Source organism: Hyla sarda, unplaced genomic scaffold (genome assembly GCF_029499605.1).
Source record: "Hyla sarda isolate aHylSar1 unplaced genomic scaffold, aHylSar1.hap1 scaffold_229, whole genome shotgun sequence".
NCBI lineage: Eukaryota > Metazoa > Chordata > Amphibia > Anura > Hylidae > Hyla > Hyla sarda.
Genome location: NW_026608969.1, coordinates 361,976 through 379,075, shown reverse-complemented (window position 1 = coordinate 379,075; position 17,100 = coordinate 361,976). Strand labels below are relative to the sequence as shown.

Sequence of the window (17,100 nt, the reverse complement as noted above, 5' to 3'; positions counted from 1 at the left end):
TCTGTAAACCTCATTTACCTGTTTCTTCTGCAACTCTAGCTAGATGGGTCAGAAATGTCATGTGTATGGCTGGTATTGATACTTCGGTATTTGGGGCTCATTCTGTTAGAGGAGCAGTATCCACTAAAATAATTCAAACAGGTGGCTCTTTATCAGACCTTCTGAAGGCAGCTAATTGGTCTTCAGATTCAACTTTTAAAACCTTTTATTATAGACCTGATTCCCATATATCTATGTCATTACTATAATTGATTATTATTTTTTGTTTGTTGAATATAATTCGATAACTTTAAACATGCATATAATGCGAGCCTCCTGTCTTGTTATAAAATTGGGGATTTTCCTAGTATTATGACGGAAAATATGGATTTTATAAAAGACAGGAGGCGAGCATTATCCCTCCCTCTACCACCCTTCTAACTATTATATTTTGATATATTTCAGCTTATTAATCAACCAGGGATGTCGACCTACGTTCTTCAATTTATATTCTTTTGGATGATGACCTCTTTCCTCTCTCAAGTTTTCCTCCAATTACATCATTGAAGGAGTCCAAATTGTATACAACCCTATTCAGTCATTCTACAGTTTTTCGAAGTTACAGAAAATTTTTCAGTTGGACCTTACTTATTGGACTTTATGTTGAACTTATCTATCCGCACAAAGAAGAGGAAGAATATGCTTTACCTGAACCTTATATATGGGATCCTGTATTCTCATTGGTTACATTTATCTAGCAAGTTAGGTGGTCACACCTGTACGTTTCACATTGTGTGTAAAGTTTTTTCTTGTGGAATTTAACTGTTTATGGGCTGCTATATGTCTGCAGTAAAGAAGAACAATGCATATAATGCTCGCCTCCTGTCTTTTATAAAATCCATATTTTCCGTCATAATACTAGGAAAATCCCCAATTGTTGCATCCATCTAGAACCCTCAGAACTACAGTGCTATGATGTCACTCACTTCCACAGGCCTTGCAGAGTGTAAACAACAACAACCCAGCTTTGTTGTGTATGTAACCATAGGGATTTGTGATGTCACCTAGAACCTTCACAGCAGCGACAGCTTTATGAGGAGCATCAGCACTGCTCTGCCTGAGCAGAACCATCACCGCCATAGGTTGTCAAATAACCCGGGTTTAACCCACACAGGTAAGTCCAATGGGGTGCAGGCATGTCCTCTATGCTTACAGCTTCCCGTGGGTGTTGGTTTGATACCGTTTGGGGACAGCCAAGGAGGCATCTGCAGGCAACAAAGGTAGGTGTGTGCTTGTGTGTGTGTTTCCTATGCAGATCCTAAGCCCAGTGTCACATGCAAGTAGGAGGAGTAAGAAGGGTTCCTGGCAAATCCGGGTTATGGATTGCATTTAAAAAGGCCCCGTGGGAGTGCAATGGGCCCCTGTCTTGCTGCTTAGCAATAATGGTATGGGTTTAGGTTCTGCTGTGTGTACTGGTGGTTGACTGTCCCCCAGCCCAGAGTGTGCATGGAAAATTGTCTGGCAGCCTCCCTGACAGCAAGCAGTGATAGTGCCCATGAAGGGCACCTTGTTGGGCCCGCCCCTTTCACGGTTATCGCTTCTCGGCCTTTTGGCTTCGATCCCGTGCGGTTTACCGGGCGGGTTAGGAGTTGAAGGGGGTGGTGATCGGGGCCCTCTTTGCGGGGGGCCCTGGGTTATTTCGGAGTTGCGATAGTGGGTTTCATCACCTGCAAAAATGAGTGGAGGAGAGAGGATTCGCGGAATGGAAGACACGGTCAGGATTTTCGTCCCAACGGAACATCGGGGAACGGTTGGCCTGGACCAGATTGTGCTGGAGATTCTACGCAGGCTCCAGTACCTAAAGGTAACAGATGTATTTGCAATGCAAGATTTCCCTAGACAGGGTATTTATGATGTTACATTTGTTAATTCCGAGATTTGTCAGAGGGTCTACAAGGACCTGGAAGGAATGAAGAGAAAGAATGAGCCGGATATTATGAGGAAAGTTAAAGTAGAGCCTTTGTTTCTGAGTACAGAGAAAGTGGTCATCGTACATATGTACAATCCCAAAGTTACAGACTCAATGGTAACAAATTTTCTTTATCGTTATTGTGAAGAAGTGAAGTTTTTTGGAAAACTAAAGAACAGACATGGTTTTTTTAACTGTAAAAGGAAATATGTTGTGAAGTTCAAGAAGGATGAGTCTATGGAGGAGGGAATTAAGAGTATTCCTCAAGTTTTTTCCATTGGAGGAGAGCGTGGTTTTTGTTTTTATGAGGGGCAGCTTCAGTTTTGCCGCAAATGTCAAGCATATGGCCACGTGCAGGACGCATGTCCTGTGAAGGGTGTTGTTTGTAGGAACTGTGGCAAGACTGGGCATGAAACAAGTTTTTGCGTTGAGGAAAAGACTTGTGATATTTGTGGGAGTAATTCCCATTTGGCAAGAGGATGTCACTTATGGTACAAGAGAAGGAGTTATGCTGATGCGGCTGGAAGTAAAGGTGGACAGAGCAATGAACAGGGAATGGGAAGGAGGTCTTTTTCAGAAGCCACAGGTGTGGATGGAGGTGTGGATGGAGGTGTGGATGGAGGTGAAAAATCTAATGTGGAGGGGGAATGTGAAGTCGGGAGGAGCGCAGGTGGTACGATTGTTAAAAATGTTGTTGCTCAAGTGGATGTCATTAAAGAGGCTTTTGTGGAGACAAGTGTGGTGGTTGAACAGGAGTATAAGAAAGTGGTCTCCACAAGTGAAGTAACATGTGCAAAGGGGGTGGAGGTCAAGAAGATTGAAACTGTGTATGGAGATGTGTTTCCTTGTGGAAGCATGAGTGGTGATGTGGAATGTCCAGACCCTGTTGTGGGGGAGGAGGAGGGAATGGAATTCCAAGAAAATGTGCAGTCATCTGAGAAGTCCCTTACACCTGCTCAGAGATTTGTCAGCAGTGATGAGGAGGATGAGGTGGGGGTGGAAAGTAAAAGAAGTAAAAAAGGAAGTTGGACTGGGGATCAAGAGGACCCAGTGGTTGGAAGAGGAGTTGAAATGGACAGGGACTCTGATCCAGGGTCGCCTGATTGTTATGAAAATGTTTTAAGGAAAGTTGAGAGTCAGAGCAGTAATTTTTAACTATGATGGATATTAAAGTTTTGATTTTATTCATTTTAGTTATTATGACTCTTATCTTAACAACCCTTAATGTCAGGAGTATTGGATCAGAAGTAAGAAGAGCTGCTATTTTTGAGGTGTTGGAGAATGTGAGAGCTGATATAATATGTTTACAGGAGTGTGCAATTAAATCTGCACCTTATGCTGATGAGTGGAGGATGGGACAATCTTTTTGGTCAACTAGTACGGATAACAAAAATGAAGGAGTTGGTTTTTTAATCAAAAATAACAATATCAAAGTTTTAAATTGCCAGATTTTAATACCAGGCCGTTGCATGGTTTTAAACTTTGAGTTTTTAGACCAGAGGATTAGAGTTTTTAACGTATATGCCCCAGCAGAGAAGAAAGAGCGGTTGGTTTTTTTAGAGTCCTTGAAGTTTTTTATCCCTGGTCGGGAAAGTACTATAGTGGCTGGTGATTTTAACTGTATCCGTACTGTTAATGACCGTGAGAGTGCTGCTGAAGTCCGAACTGACATTACCTCTAATGCTTTAAATCAATTAGTACAAGACTTACACTATATAGATGCTGGACTGATGATTGACACTGATGATAGATATACATATGTATCGGATAGTGGTCACTGTAAATCCCGAATAGATTATATTTTTGTGTCTGAAGGGATGAAGGTGGCCCGGTGTAATCAGATGATGTCGATTTTCTCAGATCATAAAATTTTATCTGCTGAAATAAGCATCTCAGAGTCCATTGCCTTTGGTAGGGGACTCTGGAAGTTGAATGTGAGTTTACTTGAAGAAGAGGAGGTAATGGCAGGTTTTAAAAATATATTTTTATCCTGTGCTGCTAAACAAGACTGTTTTAAAAATATTTTAGACTGGTGGGATTGGGCTAAAGTGAACTTTGCTGGTTATTTTAAGTCTGTTTGCATTAAGAGAGCACAGGAGAAGAGGCGGAGAGATGAGACTTTAGTTTCACAGTTGGAGACTCTCTTTAAGTTTAAGAACGCTGGTCTAGAGGTGGATGCTGAAATTTGTGAAATTAAGGAAGAGATGAAGACAAGGTTGAAGGAAAGAGGAAGGAATATTGTTTACAGGGCTAAGGTGCAACATTTGGAGGAGAATGAACAATGTAGTCGATATTTTTTTAAAAAGTGTTTTAAGCCAAAGGGGGTCTTTAAGTCGGTTTTAACCTCAAGTGGTGAGGTGGTTGGTAGGGAGATGGAGGAGGAGGTTTGTAAATTTTATGAAACACTTTTTAGTAATGAAAGTAAAGCTGCTATTAATGAAATGGAAGACTACTGTAACATTTTAGAGGATCAAATTCCAGATGAGGAGAAAGTTTTTTTGGTGGAAGATGTTAGTGAAAATGAAATTAGAATGGCGCTGAATGGAATGGCAAAAGGTAAAACCCCTGGTAGTGACGGCCTTCCAGCTGAGTTTTATGTTGTATTTTGGCCTCTTTTAAAAGATGTTTTTACTCGGGTTGTGCAATATGTTTTTAAGTTTGGGATTTTAGCTGATTCAATGAAGAAGGGAATTATCACACTAATACATAAGAAAGGTGACGAACGTGATATAAAAAATTGGAGACCAATTTCATTGTTAAACAGTGACTATAAAATTATTGCTAAAATTGTTGCAAACAGGCTTAGGAATATTATTGGCCATATGGTAGATAATTACCAAGTATGTGCTGTACCCGGGAGAAGAATTACTGATAATTTATTGATTTTAAGGGATATTATTTATTATTGTAATTTTAATAAGGTGCCTCTTTTTGTCGAGTCAGTGGATTTCGAGAAGGCCTATGATAAAGTCGCACACAAATTTATGTTTACGGCCCTAAAACATATGGGGATCCCAATGAAGTTATTACATGTTATTAAAGGGTTATATAATGGTGTTACTGGACAAGTTTTAATGAATGGCCATGTTGGTCCTGCTTTTAAGATTTTATCAGGGGTTCGGCAGGGTTGCCCACTCTCCCCAATCCTTTTCATCTGTGTAATAGAGGCCTTGTTAAAGAATGTTCAGAAAGACAAATGTGTTAAAGGAGTTTTTATACCTGGCAGTGGTGGGAGTGATCTTAAGGTTTTAAGCTACATGGATGATGTTGTGTTTACATGTACTTCAAAAGCAGATTTGAATAGAGTGAATTTGCATATTCAAATTTTTTGCTGTGTGGCCGGAATGTGTGTAAACTGGGGCAAATGTCATTTGGTGAATTTTGGGAAATGCGAAGATGTGTTGGTGGATGGAGTAGAGATAAAGGAGAATGTGGAAGTTTTAGGGGTCATTTTTGAAAAGAATCTTAAAGGGAGAGAGACTTACAACAAGCTGGACAGTAAAATTGAAAAGAAATTGAATTTTTGGAAATTGAGGAGTTTATCCCTTAAAGGGAAAGTACTTGTTATTAAGACTGTGATTTTACCTTTACTTTTATATACTGCGATGGTTTTTCCACCTGGTAAGCTTTGGATGAGGAAGACAACAAGAAGACTTTTTGTTTTCTTTTGGGGATCCAAAATGGAAAAAATGAAAAGAGAGAAGGTAATGAGTACTGTAAAGAATGGTGGATATGACTTTCCAAATATTGATTTGTTTTTAAAGTTACACTATTTTCTTTTAATTTTCAAGACGATCCAGTGCAATAGTAAAACAGCTGATATGTGTAAATATTTAGCAGGATGGTTGTTTTCTAAGTGGGGCTGGTGTGAGAGGGATCTGAGGAAACCAATGGCGCTGATTATACCTACCTTTTATGTGGTTCTTCGGTCTTTCAATGATCAGTTTAATTTGAGCTCCTTGGGGAAACCTGAAAAGAAGAAAATAGAATATGAGTTGAGAAAGAGTGAAAAATTTAATGAAGTACCATTCTGTAATATTGCACAGTCAGTTAAGATTTGGAGCCTTTTTAATTCCTTTGGTTTATCAAATAGACAAAAAGATGTGGTATGGATGTCTTACCATGGTTGCCTCCCAACTCGAGTGTTTTTAAGAGGAAGAGGAATAAGAGTGAGTGAACAGTGTCCAAGAGAGGGTTGTGGAGGTAAAGAAGATATTGTACATTTGTGGTGGGACTGTTTTTATGCCAAGGAAGTTTTTAGGCTTTTAACAAGATTTTTTATTGCACTTATGGGTTTTAATGATTTTACTTTTGAGGAAATTTTTATCGGTCAGGACTTTAACATGAAGAATGATGCACGTGTTACTTGGATAATTTTTTCTGTTTTTAAAGAAGTTTTATGGGACTCCAGGAATTTGCTTGTTTTTAAAAATGTTTCCATTTCTCCAAGTGAATGTAGGAGGTTGTTGCTCGGAAGACTTTTTATTGCATATTTATTAGATAAGAAGAGAATGGGAGAAGACAATGCTGAAAAGATCTGGAAATATACCCAATGGTGGAAACTGTAAGTCTGACCAGTTTATGTTTTGTTTTTTAAATGTTTTTGTTTTCCTTCAGCTTTTACCTTTTGGTTTTAAGTTCTTGACCCTCGGTTCCCTTTTTTTTGTCTTTCCGCATGATGTTTTTTCAGACATTGTTTTAAGTGACGAGTCCTGGTAGGAGACCTGATGATCGTTCAAACAATAGTCTGTAACTGAGGAAAAAAAAGAAAAAAAAAAAAAAAAAAAAAAAAATCTGTTCTTATCAGTTTAATATCTGATACGTCCCCTATCTGGGGACCATATATTAAATGGATTTTTGAGAACGGGGGCCGATTTCGAAGCTTGCTTCCGTCGCCCTATGCATTGACCCGATATGGCAGTATCTTCGGGTACAGTGCACCACCCCCTTACAGGGTTAAAAAGAAAGATTCCTACTTTCATTGCTACCTGCTTGCTGGCTAGCCAGCTAGCCAGCCCTGTGGGCCTTGCTGCTGCTGCAGCCAAAAAACAAAAGGTGGTGCTGCTGCTGCTTCTGCTGCTTCTGCTTCTGCTTGTGTCTGGCCGCTGTTGGAGCGTCCAGGCACAGGACTTCTGCTGCTGCTGACTAAATGGCCTCCTTAATTGGATCATTTGAGTAGCCAGCACACCTGTGCAGGTAGGGCATGACATGATAGGCAGCTGCCTTGATAGCGGGTGGGTGCTGAATGTTCCTAATTGACAAAATAAGATTAATGCTTATGAAGAAATATAAAATCTCATCCCTTCCCCAATATCGCGCCACACCCCTACCCCTTAATTCCCTGGTTGAACTTGATGGACATATGTCTTTTTTCGACCGTACTAACTATGTAACTATGTAACATAACATGGGGGGGGGGGGGGGGTCTCCTGGCTGTTCACACAGGTGTGTCATTGCTGTACATTGACCATGCATTGCTTCTGTGGTATTGCAAAGGCAAAGACAAATGCTTCCAGCCATCCATTGCACTAATGGATTGGTCATCAGCTGGCTGTCTATGTCCCGCATCAATATAGACCAAAGTACAGAGGGTTAGGCTATGCTATTGTGCACCTACCTGATGCATCAGAAGGTGCGAGGCCCTTGCTAAATTCTGTGCACAGACTTTGAGATCTATACTTTAGACTGTATCTAAACCTGCTCCAACATGGACTGACATTCTGGCCTACTTTCAGCCGATGCGACTTGTCTGTCGCTGAACAGTCGCTTTTTATGTATTCAGCACCTATGTATAATGTTGTAAAAATGCTCTAGAAGCTAAAGTCGCAGAAATGTCACACATATTTGGCCTGCAACTTTCTGTGCGACAAATTCAGACAGGAAAAATCAGTATAAATCCTTAGAAAATTATCCCCCAGTGTCTCCATCTGCTGGCGGTATTGAATAAGCATTGCTGCACTGATGGGGTATGCATTAGACGAAAAAAAAGAAGAAAAAGAAGAATAATACGCCCAGAAAAGAGGCGAAAAGGAGAAAAACGTAAAAAAACGTGAAAAAAAAGTAAGAGGAAGAGAAGGGAAAAAAAGGTGGAAATGGGTTTAAAAGTGATTTCGGCGGAGAAATATATATATATATATATATATATATACGCGCACACACACACATATATATAAACGTATTCTCCGTTGAGATATTGCAGCCGCTGCTGTGTCCAGGCCCAGGAGCCTTAGCACTGTGCTGTGATGTCACTCAATACCACTGACATCACTAGGTGTAAACAATATCTCTCCTTTGCTGTGTATGTGACTATGGAGCTGTTTGGTGATGTCGTCTATTATGGCCTTCATAGAAGCAACAGGAGATTGTTGCATCCATCTAGAACCCTCAGAACTACAGTGCTATGATGTCACTCACTTCCACAGGCCTTGCAGAGTGTAAACAACAACAACCCAGCTTTGTTGTGTATGTAACCATAGGGATTTGTGATGTCACCTAGAACCTTCACAGCAGCGACAGCTTTATGAGGAGCATCAGCACTGCTCTGCCTGAGCAGAACCATCACCGCCATAGGTTGTCAAATAACCCGGGTTTAACCCACACAGGTAAGTCCAATGGGGTGCAGGCATGTCCTCTATGCTTACAGCTTCCCGTGGGTGTTGGTTTGATACCGTTTGGGGACAGCCAAGGAGGCATCTGCAGGCAACAAAGGTAGGTGTGTGCTTGTGTGTGTGTTTCCTATGCAGATCCTAAGCCCAGTGTCACATGCAAGTAGGAGGAGTAAGAAGGGTTCCTGGCAAATCCGGGTTATGGATTGCATTTAAAAAGGCCCCGTGGGAGTGCAATGGGCCCCTGTCTTGCTGCTTAGCAATAATGGTATGGGTTTAGGTTCTGCTGTGTGTACTGGTGGTTGACTGCCCCCCAGCCCAGAGTGTGCATGGAAAATTGTCTGGCAGCCTCCCTGACAGCAAGCAGTGATAGTGCCCATGAAGGGCACCTTGTTGGGCCCGCCCCTTTCACGGTTATCGCTTCTCGGCCTTTTGGCTAAGATCAAGTGTAGTATCTGCATTTGGTCTGGTCGGAAGGTGTCTGTGGTACCCTGCTTCTCGGCCTTGGGGGATTGTCTCTCCTTACGGAGGGACTTCACCCCCTTGCTGCTATTGGGGAGCGGGCTTAGTCCACAGACAACGGGTTGCGATCCCCCTGTCTCTGGGACCTTGTGTCTCAGAAGGCATTTTCGGTACGTTGAGCGTTACCTGTAGCTTCGGAAGCACCTAGGGTACCCCCGACCTCTGCCTTGGGTAAGGGTTCCGCTTTTATAGCGGGATTCCGAGCCCCTGCTGCTATTGGGGAAGGGGCTTAGTCCCTGGGTGTGGAAGATGCCGTTCTCCTGGGCTTTCCCCTCTGGGGAAATGTCGATGCGAAATACCATCCGCATAGAGGTGTCGGAGAGCCATCGTCAGTTGAAGAACCTCCGCTTCATTGCGGAGGTGATTCTTCTTGACTACTTCCGCCTCAATAGGGAGGACATCCTGTGTCTAAATGACCAGGAAAGCCGTGGCCTGTATACCGTCACCTTCACGGCCACGGCGTGTTGCGATAACATCTATGCAACCTTGTCTGGTGCGGACCAGAGGGACGATCGACTCGACGGTCTTTCGTTCCAGTTCCTCTATGGTGAGGAACATATACCGTTGGTGGTGGCTATGCACAGCCCTCATGTGACCACGGAGGATATAGCCACTTTTCTTCGGCGATACTGCGAAGAGGTGCGATTCGCAAACAAAATCTTGAACTCCGTGCGGTTCTGGAACGGCAAGAGGAAGTTCTGGGTCAAGCTCCGTAAGGATCCCGGTGGTATTGGGGGTCTTTGCCATCCGCCCCCAAATTTTGCCATCGGGAGAGTTCGGGGCTTCCTGTTCTATCCTCAAATGCCTATGTATTGCCGAAATTGCTTGAGGTTTGGCCACACCCAGGAGACCTGCGGCGCGGAGCGTGTGATTCGCTGCAATAGGTGTGGCCAAGAAGGTCACATAGCCTCAAGATGTAGCCATACGATAAGGTGCAACCTCTGCGGAGAGGAAAATCACGATTTTAATTCCTGTCCCCATAAAGCAAAAACTACGATGGGTGGGTCAAGGCTGGGCCCACCCAAAGAGGGGACAGGACAAAAGACGTCCTTTTTTAAGATGCCCAAACCCCAGATGGCAGGTACTGATGGGTCCAGGCCCAAGACCTCTGGTGCTCCATCGGGGGGCCCACCGGTGGTAGTGCTAGGGGGAGGCCATGGGGATTCCACGAAGCCCGGGCGGGTGATCGAGTTTACTGCCCGGGAAATTGAAAGACGTCGATCGACTTCCTACCTGGCTCAAGAGCCCGCCGAAACTTCTGAAGGGGGCTCACCTGTGGCGGGTGGCAGCCGACGGGCCTCGGTGGGGGCAAAAGTGGACCCAAAATTGCAGCATAAGCCAGGTACTGGCTTGGCCCAGGGTCGCCCTGCTCCGGACGAAGAGGCCCCGGTGAAAGCCCGCCGGAAGGGGAGCCAGGTGGCCAGGTCTGAGCCCGGTCCTGTTACTCCGCCTATACAGGACAGGGCCAAGAAGACAAGTGGCGCCAAACCAGGGTTTGCTGCCCCGCCAGCAGTGGACCCGGTGGGTAAAACTGGCCATCGTCGATCGATGGGGAAGTTGGAGCAACAGTCCTCAGCAACGCTTGCTGGGGAACAAGCGATGAAAACTTCCCAAGGTAGCGGCAAAGGTTCCGGAAAAGAGGCCTCACAGGCCCCTGTGCAGCAGTTCCAGTCGTCAAATGATGAAAGAAGACGCAGATCCATCAGCCGGGGGCCAGAGATTACATCGAGTGAGAGCAACACAGAGGATATGGACAGCAGTGTGACATTTAAAAGACAAAGAGAAGAAGAAGAGGAAGACATTCAAAGGAAAGCGGCGTGCCGTAGTTCGGACGAGAGCGAGCTCAGGGTCGGGGCATCATCGATCTCAAGCTCCGACCCTCAGAACATCAAGGAGCTGATGACCCCGCAGGCGGGGGATGACGGTACGCAGCTTATTATTGACTTTGATTCTCCAAGCACGGACTCTCCATAAACTATGCCTATCCCTGTAAAAATTGCCTCACTCAATGTGAGGTCCTTAAAGAGCCCTGATCGCAGGGCTGCTTTATTTTCTTATCTAGAGACATGTGACTTTGACCTTTGCCTGCTACAAGAATGTGGAATCCCTAGTAAAATGGACTATAAAGACTTAAAAGAAGACTGGAAGCTGGGCCCATCCATATGGTCCGGTGCAAATGACTGTCGTTCTGTGGGTGTTGGGCTGCTCTGCCGAGGCCAGTCCTTTTCTATTCATACAGTAACTGAGATTGTGCCTGGCAGAGCTCTTTTAATTCATCTATATTTTAATGGACTTTTAATTCGTGTTTTAAATGTGTATGCCCCTCCTGATAAACAGGAGCGGGCAGAACTATTTGAAATTTTACCACTGTTTTGTGTTGGGTCTTCCCCCCTGCTGGTGGGAGGTGATTTTAACTGCATACGTGATGGGGAACACCGGCAGGGTGGGGATATTAATCGTAAAGACCGCACTTCTTACCTGCTTAAAAATTTTATTGATGATTTTAATTTGAAAGATTGCTGGAAGGATCTCTTGCCGGAGGACCCAGGCGCCACATGGTCCAATGGAAGAGTGAGCTCCAGAATCGATTTTATTTTTTCCTCTAGAGCTTTTAAACCCCTGAAATGCACGCTCGAGCAGAATATCTTCTCTGATCATAAGCTCCTCTTGGTGGGCCTGGAGCTAGAGGGGGAGCAAAAAGCAAAAAGGGGCCTCTGGAGATTAAACACCACACTCCTAGAGGACCCTGAGATAAAAGAGGAGTTTGTGCGGACCTACCAATGCTGGCAATCACAAAGAAAACCCCACGAGCCTATGCTGCACTGGTGGGAGGGCACCAAATCTAAAATCAGATTTTTTTTTATCAAAGCAGGTAAGAAGAAGGCAAAAATGGAAAAACAGTGGTTTTATGTTCTTAACATGCGTTTAAATGTACTTTTTAAATTGAAAGAAGCTGGTATGGATGTAGAAAATGATATTTTAAACCTTAAAACTGAAATAAAACATGCCATAGAAAAGAAAGGGAAACAAATCATTTTTAACTCACATGTGCAGCACCTGGAGGAGGGCGAGAAATGTTCCCGTTTCTTTTTAAAAAAAGTGATGAATAGGAGGGATATCATCCAAAACCTTGAGGGTGAATCCACTCCAAAAGGCATGTTAGATGCAGTTTTTAACTTCTACCAGCTTCTTTTTAATAAGAAAGATCTTAATCCATCCTTTTTAGAACATGTTCTTAATTCCCTTGATTTTAAGCTAGATGTTTTAGACCAGGAGGTTTTATCCCGTGATCTTAACTTAGATGAACTTTTATTTGTTTTTAAAAGTTTTTCTAGTGGGAAGGCCCCTGGGGAAGATGGTTTACCCATCGAATTTTATTTAGCTTTTTGGGATATTTTAAAGGATGATATGGTTTTATTGTATAAAGAAACTTTTATTGTTAATGAACTTCCCCCTTCCTGGAGGAGGGGGATTGTATCATTACTTTTTAAAAAGGGTGAAAAGGATATGCTAAAAAATTGGCGCCCCATCACACTTTTAAATGTCGATTATAAAGTTTTAGCCAAGTTATTAGCTGTCCGTTTTAAACCTTTTATTCATAAATTAATTCACCCAAATCAGGTTTGTGGGGTACCTGGAAGGTCTATAGCTGAATCCCTAAATATTTTAAGAGATGTTTTATGGTATTTTAAGGATAGAAATCAAACTGTAGCAATTTTATCCTTAGACTTTGAAAAAGCCTTTGATAGGGTCTCCCATGAATACCTGTTTTTAGTTCTTAAAAAGATGGCAGTGCCTGAAACGATTTTAAGCCGAATCATGCTTTTATACCGATCCTGTTTTAGTCAAGTCTCTGTTAATGGCTTTTTAACCAGCGGTGTTCCTCTTTTATCAGGTGTCAAACAGGGCTGCCCCCTGTCCCCACTCCTTTTTATTTGCGCAATCGAACCACTGATGGCCCTCCTCAGAAAAGACCGGGTAGTAAGAGGCGTACCGATACCTGGTGGAGGAGGGACCCATCTAAAGGTGTTGGGGTACATGGATGATGTCACCATACTGTGCCCGGACTCTCCATCCATGAGGGGGGCATTGAGGAACACCAGCTATTTCTGCGAGGTCTCTGGTTTTAAGCTAAACACAGATAAATGTGACTGTTTTTATATTGGCTCCTGGGATTCATCCATCACCCCAGGAGTCACAATGCAACAGGATCAAATTAAAGTTTTAGGTATTGTTTTTAACCAGGTCAATGATGGGAGCCCTAACTGGGATTCAGCTATAGCTAAGATGGAGAAGAAGATTTTAATGTGGAATCTTAGAAACCTTACCATGGAGGGGAAGATTTTAATAATAAAGATGGTTTTACTCCCTATTATGCTATACATTGCCATGGTATTTCCTCCATCTATTTTATACATTAAAAAAGTAACTAGAATTGTTTTTTCTTTTTTATGGGGTTCAAAAATGGAGAAATTAAAGCGTGATTTTATGTACAAAAGTAAAGATAATGGCGGGAAAGATGTTCCTAACCTTTTTACTTTCTTTTACATAAAGTATTTCTGTTTCTGTTTTAAAATTATTAAATCCGATGGCATTTTTAGCTGCTTTTTAAGGTACGCTGCGGGCATGGTTTTTAAAAGATGGTTGCGCATCCCTCTGAACGCTCCGGTGCTTCTGTGTCCCCCAAAACATTATGTGGTGTTGGAAAAGACAGTCAGGCTCCTAGGTCTCCAAGATTTGGAGCCTGACATACTGGGGGACCAGAGAAAGGTATCAAAGGTCCTCAGGCGGAGTGAGGTTACCCTGGCAGTGTCCAATTTCACACAGGCAAGATCCAAAAAGGTATGGCGGAACGTGTACGGGAAGTTTCTGGCGAATGTACACAGGGATCTTGCCTGGGCAATCGTCCACCAGTGCCTCCCTACTCGTGAGTTCCAGCACAGACGAGGACTGGTGGCGAGAGCCAAGTGCCCGAGAGATGGCTGCGGAGTGGACGAAACGGTGCTGCACATATTTTGGAACTGCCCTTTTGCACGGGAGCTTTGGAGGAAGGTAGGCCCACTTTTGAAGTGGGCCTGCGGCCTAAAAGATTTTAATCACGAATGTGTCTTTTACGGTCTTTTTAACTGCCCCAATTTTAAACAGCAGATGATCTGCTGGATGATTATTAATTGTTTTAAAAATGCCATCTGGAAAGTTAGGAACATCTTACTTTTTAAACATGATTTTATTGATGTTAAAAACTGTATAAAGCTGGCCCTGAGTGAGATGTACATCTATTACCTAAGAGACAAGAAACAGTTGGGGGCCAGCGAGGCAGCATCCATGTGGTGTCTGCCTCTATGGAACGAAATAACAGTATAATCAGTTTTTATGACATTTGTATAATGTTTTATCCTGCCATTTTTATTTTTTCTCCTTTTATTACTGGTTTTATTATTTGTATTTTAAAACTTTTGTGAACCTTTTATTATTTTGCATTTTAAATTTTGTATGGTTTCTTATTTATTCAATAAAATTTTGTTGAAACCTTATCTGTTCTTATCAGTTTAATATCTGATACGTCCCCTATCTGGGGACCATATATTAAATGGATTTTTGAGAACGGGGGCCAATTTCGAAGCTTGCTTCCGTCGCCCTATGCATTGACCCGATATGGCAGTATCTTCGGGTACAGTGCACCACCCCCTTACAGGGTTAAAAAGAAAGATTCCTACTTTCATTGCTACCTGCTTGCTGGCTAGCCAGCTAGCCAGCCCTGTGGGCCTTGCTGCTGCTGCAGCCAAAAAACAAAAGGTGGTGCTGCTGCTGCTTCTGCTGCTTCTGCTTCTGCTTGTGTCTGGCCGCTGTTGGAGCGTCCAGGCACAGGACTTCTGCTGCTGCTGACTAAATGGCCTCCTTAATTGGATCATTTGAGTAGCCAGCACACCTGTGCAGGTAGGGCATGACATGATAGGCAGCTGCCTTGATAGCGGGTGGGTGCTGAATGTTCCTAATTGACAAAATAAGATTAATGCTTATGAAGAAATATAAAATCTCATCCCTTCCCCAATATCGCGCCACACCCCTACCCCTTAATTCCCTGGTTGAACTTGATGGACATATGTCTTTTTTCGACCGTACTAACTATGTAACTATGTAACATAACATGGGGGGGGGGGGGGGGGGTCTCCTGGCTGTTCACACAGGTGTGTCATTGCTGTACATTGACCATGCATTGCTTCTGTGGTATTGCAAAGGCAAAGACAAATGCTTCCAGCCATCCATTGCACTAATGGATTGGTCATCAGCTGGCTGTCTATGTCCCGCATCAATATAGACCAAAGTACAGAGGGTTAGGCTATGCTATTGTGCACCTACCTGATGCATCAGAAGGTGCGAGGCCCTTGCTAAATTCTGTGCACAGACTTTGAGATCTATACTTTAGACTGTATCTAAACCTGCTCCAACATGGACTGACATTCTGGCCTACTTTCAGCCGATGCGACTTGTCTGTCGCTGAACAGTCGCTTTTTATGTATTCAGCACCTATGTATAATGTTGTAAAAATGCTCTAGAAGCTAAAGTCGCAGAAATGTCACACATATTTGGCCTGCAACTTTCTGTGCGACAAATTCAGACAGGAAAAATCAGTATAAATCCTTAGAAAATTATCCCCCAGTGTCTCCATCTGCTGGCGGTATTGAATAAGCATTGCTGCACTGATGGGGTATGCATTAGACGAAAAAAAAGAAGAATAATACGCCCAGAAAAGAGGCGAAAAGGAGAAAAACGTAAAAAAACGTGAAAAAAAAGTAAGAGGAAGAGAAGGGAAAAAAAGGTGGAAATGGGTTTAAAAGTGATTTCGGCGGAGAAATATATATATATATATATATATATATATATATATATATATATATATATATATACGCGCACACACACACATATATATAAACGTATTCTCCGTTGAGATATTGCAGCCGCTGCTGTGTCCAGGCCCAGGAGCCTTAGCACTGTGCTGTGATGTCACTCAATACCACTGACATCACTAGGTGTAAACAACATCTCTCCTTTGCTGTGTATGTGACTATGGAGCTGTTTGGTGATGTCGTCTATTATGGCCTTCATAGAAGCAACAGGAGATTGTTGCATCCATCTAGAACCCTCAGAACTACAGTGCTATGATGTCACTCACTTCCACAGGCCTTGCAGAGTGTAAACAACAACAACCCAGCTTTGTTGTGTATGTAACCATAGGGATTTGTGATGTCACCTAGAACCTTCACAGCAGCGACAGCTTTATGAGGAGCATCAGCACTGCTCTGCCTGAGCAGAACCATCACCGCCATAGGTTGTCAAATAACCCGGGTTTAACCCACACAGGTAAGTCCAATGGGGTGCAGGCATGTCCTCTATGCTTACAGCTTCCCGTGGGTGTTGGTTTGATACCGTTTGGGGACAGCCAAGGAGGCATCTGCAGGCAACAAAGGTAGGTGTGTGCTTGTGTGTGTGTTTCCTATGCAGATCCTAAGCCCAGTGTCACATGCAAGTAGGAGGAGTAAGAAGGGTTCCTGGCAAATCCGGGTTATGGATTGCATTTAAAAAGGCCCCGTGGGAGTGCAATGGGCCCCTGTCTTGCTGCTTAGCAATAATGGTATGGGTTTAGGTTCTGCTGTGTGTACTGGTGGTTGACTGCCCCCCAGCCCAGAGTGTGCATGGAAAATTGTCTGGCAGCCTCCCTGACAGCAAGCAGTGATAGTGCCCATGAAGGGCACCTTGTTGGGCCCGCCCCTTTCACGGTTATCGCTTCTCGGCCTTTTGGCTAAGATCAAGTGTAGTATCTGTTCTTATCAGTTTAATATCTGATACGTCCCCTATCTGGGGACCATATATTAAATGGATTTTTGAGAACGGGGGCCGATTTCGAAGCTTGCTTCCGTCGCCCTATGCATTGACCCGATATGGCAGTATCTTCGGGTACAGTGCACCACCCCCTTACAGGGTTAAAAAGAAAGATTCCTACTTTCATTGCTACCTGCTTGCTGG

General features: G+C 43.3%; 2 non-coding genes and 2 pseudogenes across 2 annotated transcripts; all 4 read left to right on the top strand.

The window, feature by feature from the left end:
• The first annotated feature begins 6,690 nt into the window (after positions 1 to 6,690).
• On the top strand, positions 6,691 to 6,894 carry LOC130321916 (U2 spliceosomal RNA; annotated as a pseudogene).
• A 2,075-nt stretch (positions 6,895 to 8,969) lies between these two features.
• LOC130321931 (U2 spliceosomal RNA) lies at positions 8,970 to 9,048 on the top strand (annotated as a pseudogene).
• A 5,528-nt stretch (positions 9,049 to 14,576) lies between these two features.
• LOC130321883 (U2 spliceosomal RNA) lies at positions 14,577 to 14,762 on the top strand. Its single transcript, XR_008867532.1, has one exon. It is a non-coding gene; the product is annotated as a U2 spliceosomal RNA (small nuclear RNA).
• A 2,094-nt stretch (positions 14,763 to 16,856) lies between these two features.
• On the top strand, positions 16,857 to 17,047 carry LOC130321834 (U2 spliceosomal RNA). Its single transcript, XR_008867488.1, has one exon. It is a non-coding gene; the product is annotated as a U2 spliceosomal RNA (small nuclear RNA).
• The last annotated feature ends 53 nt before the right edge of the window (positions 17,048 to 17,100 follow it).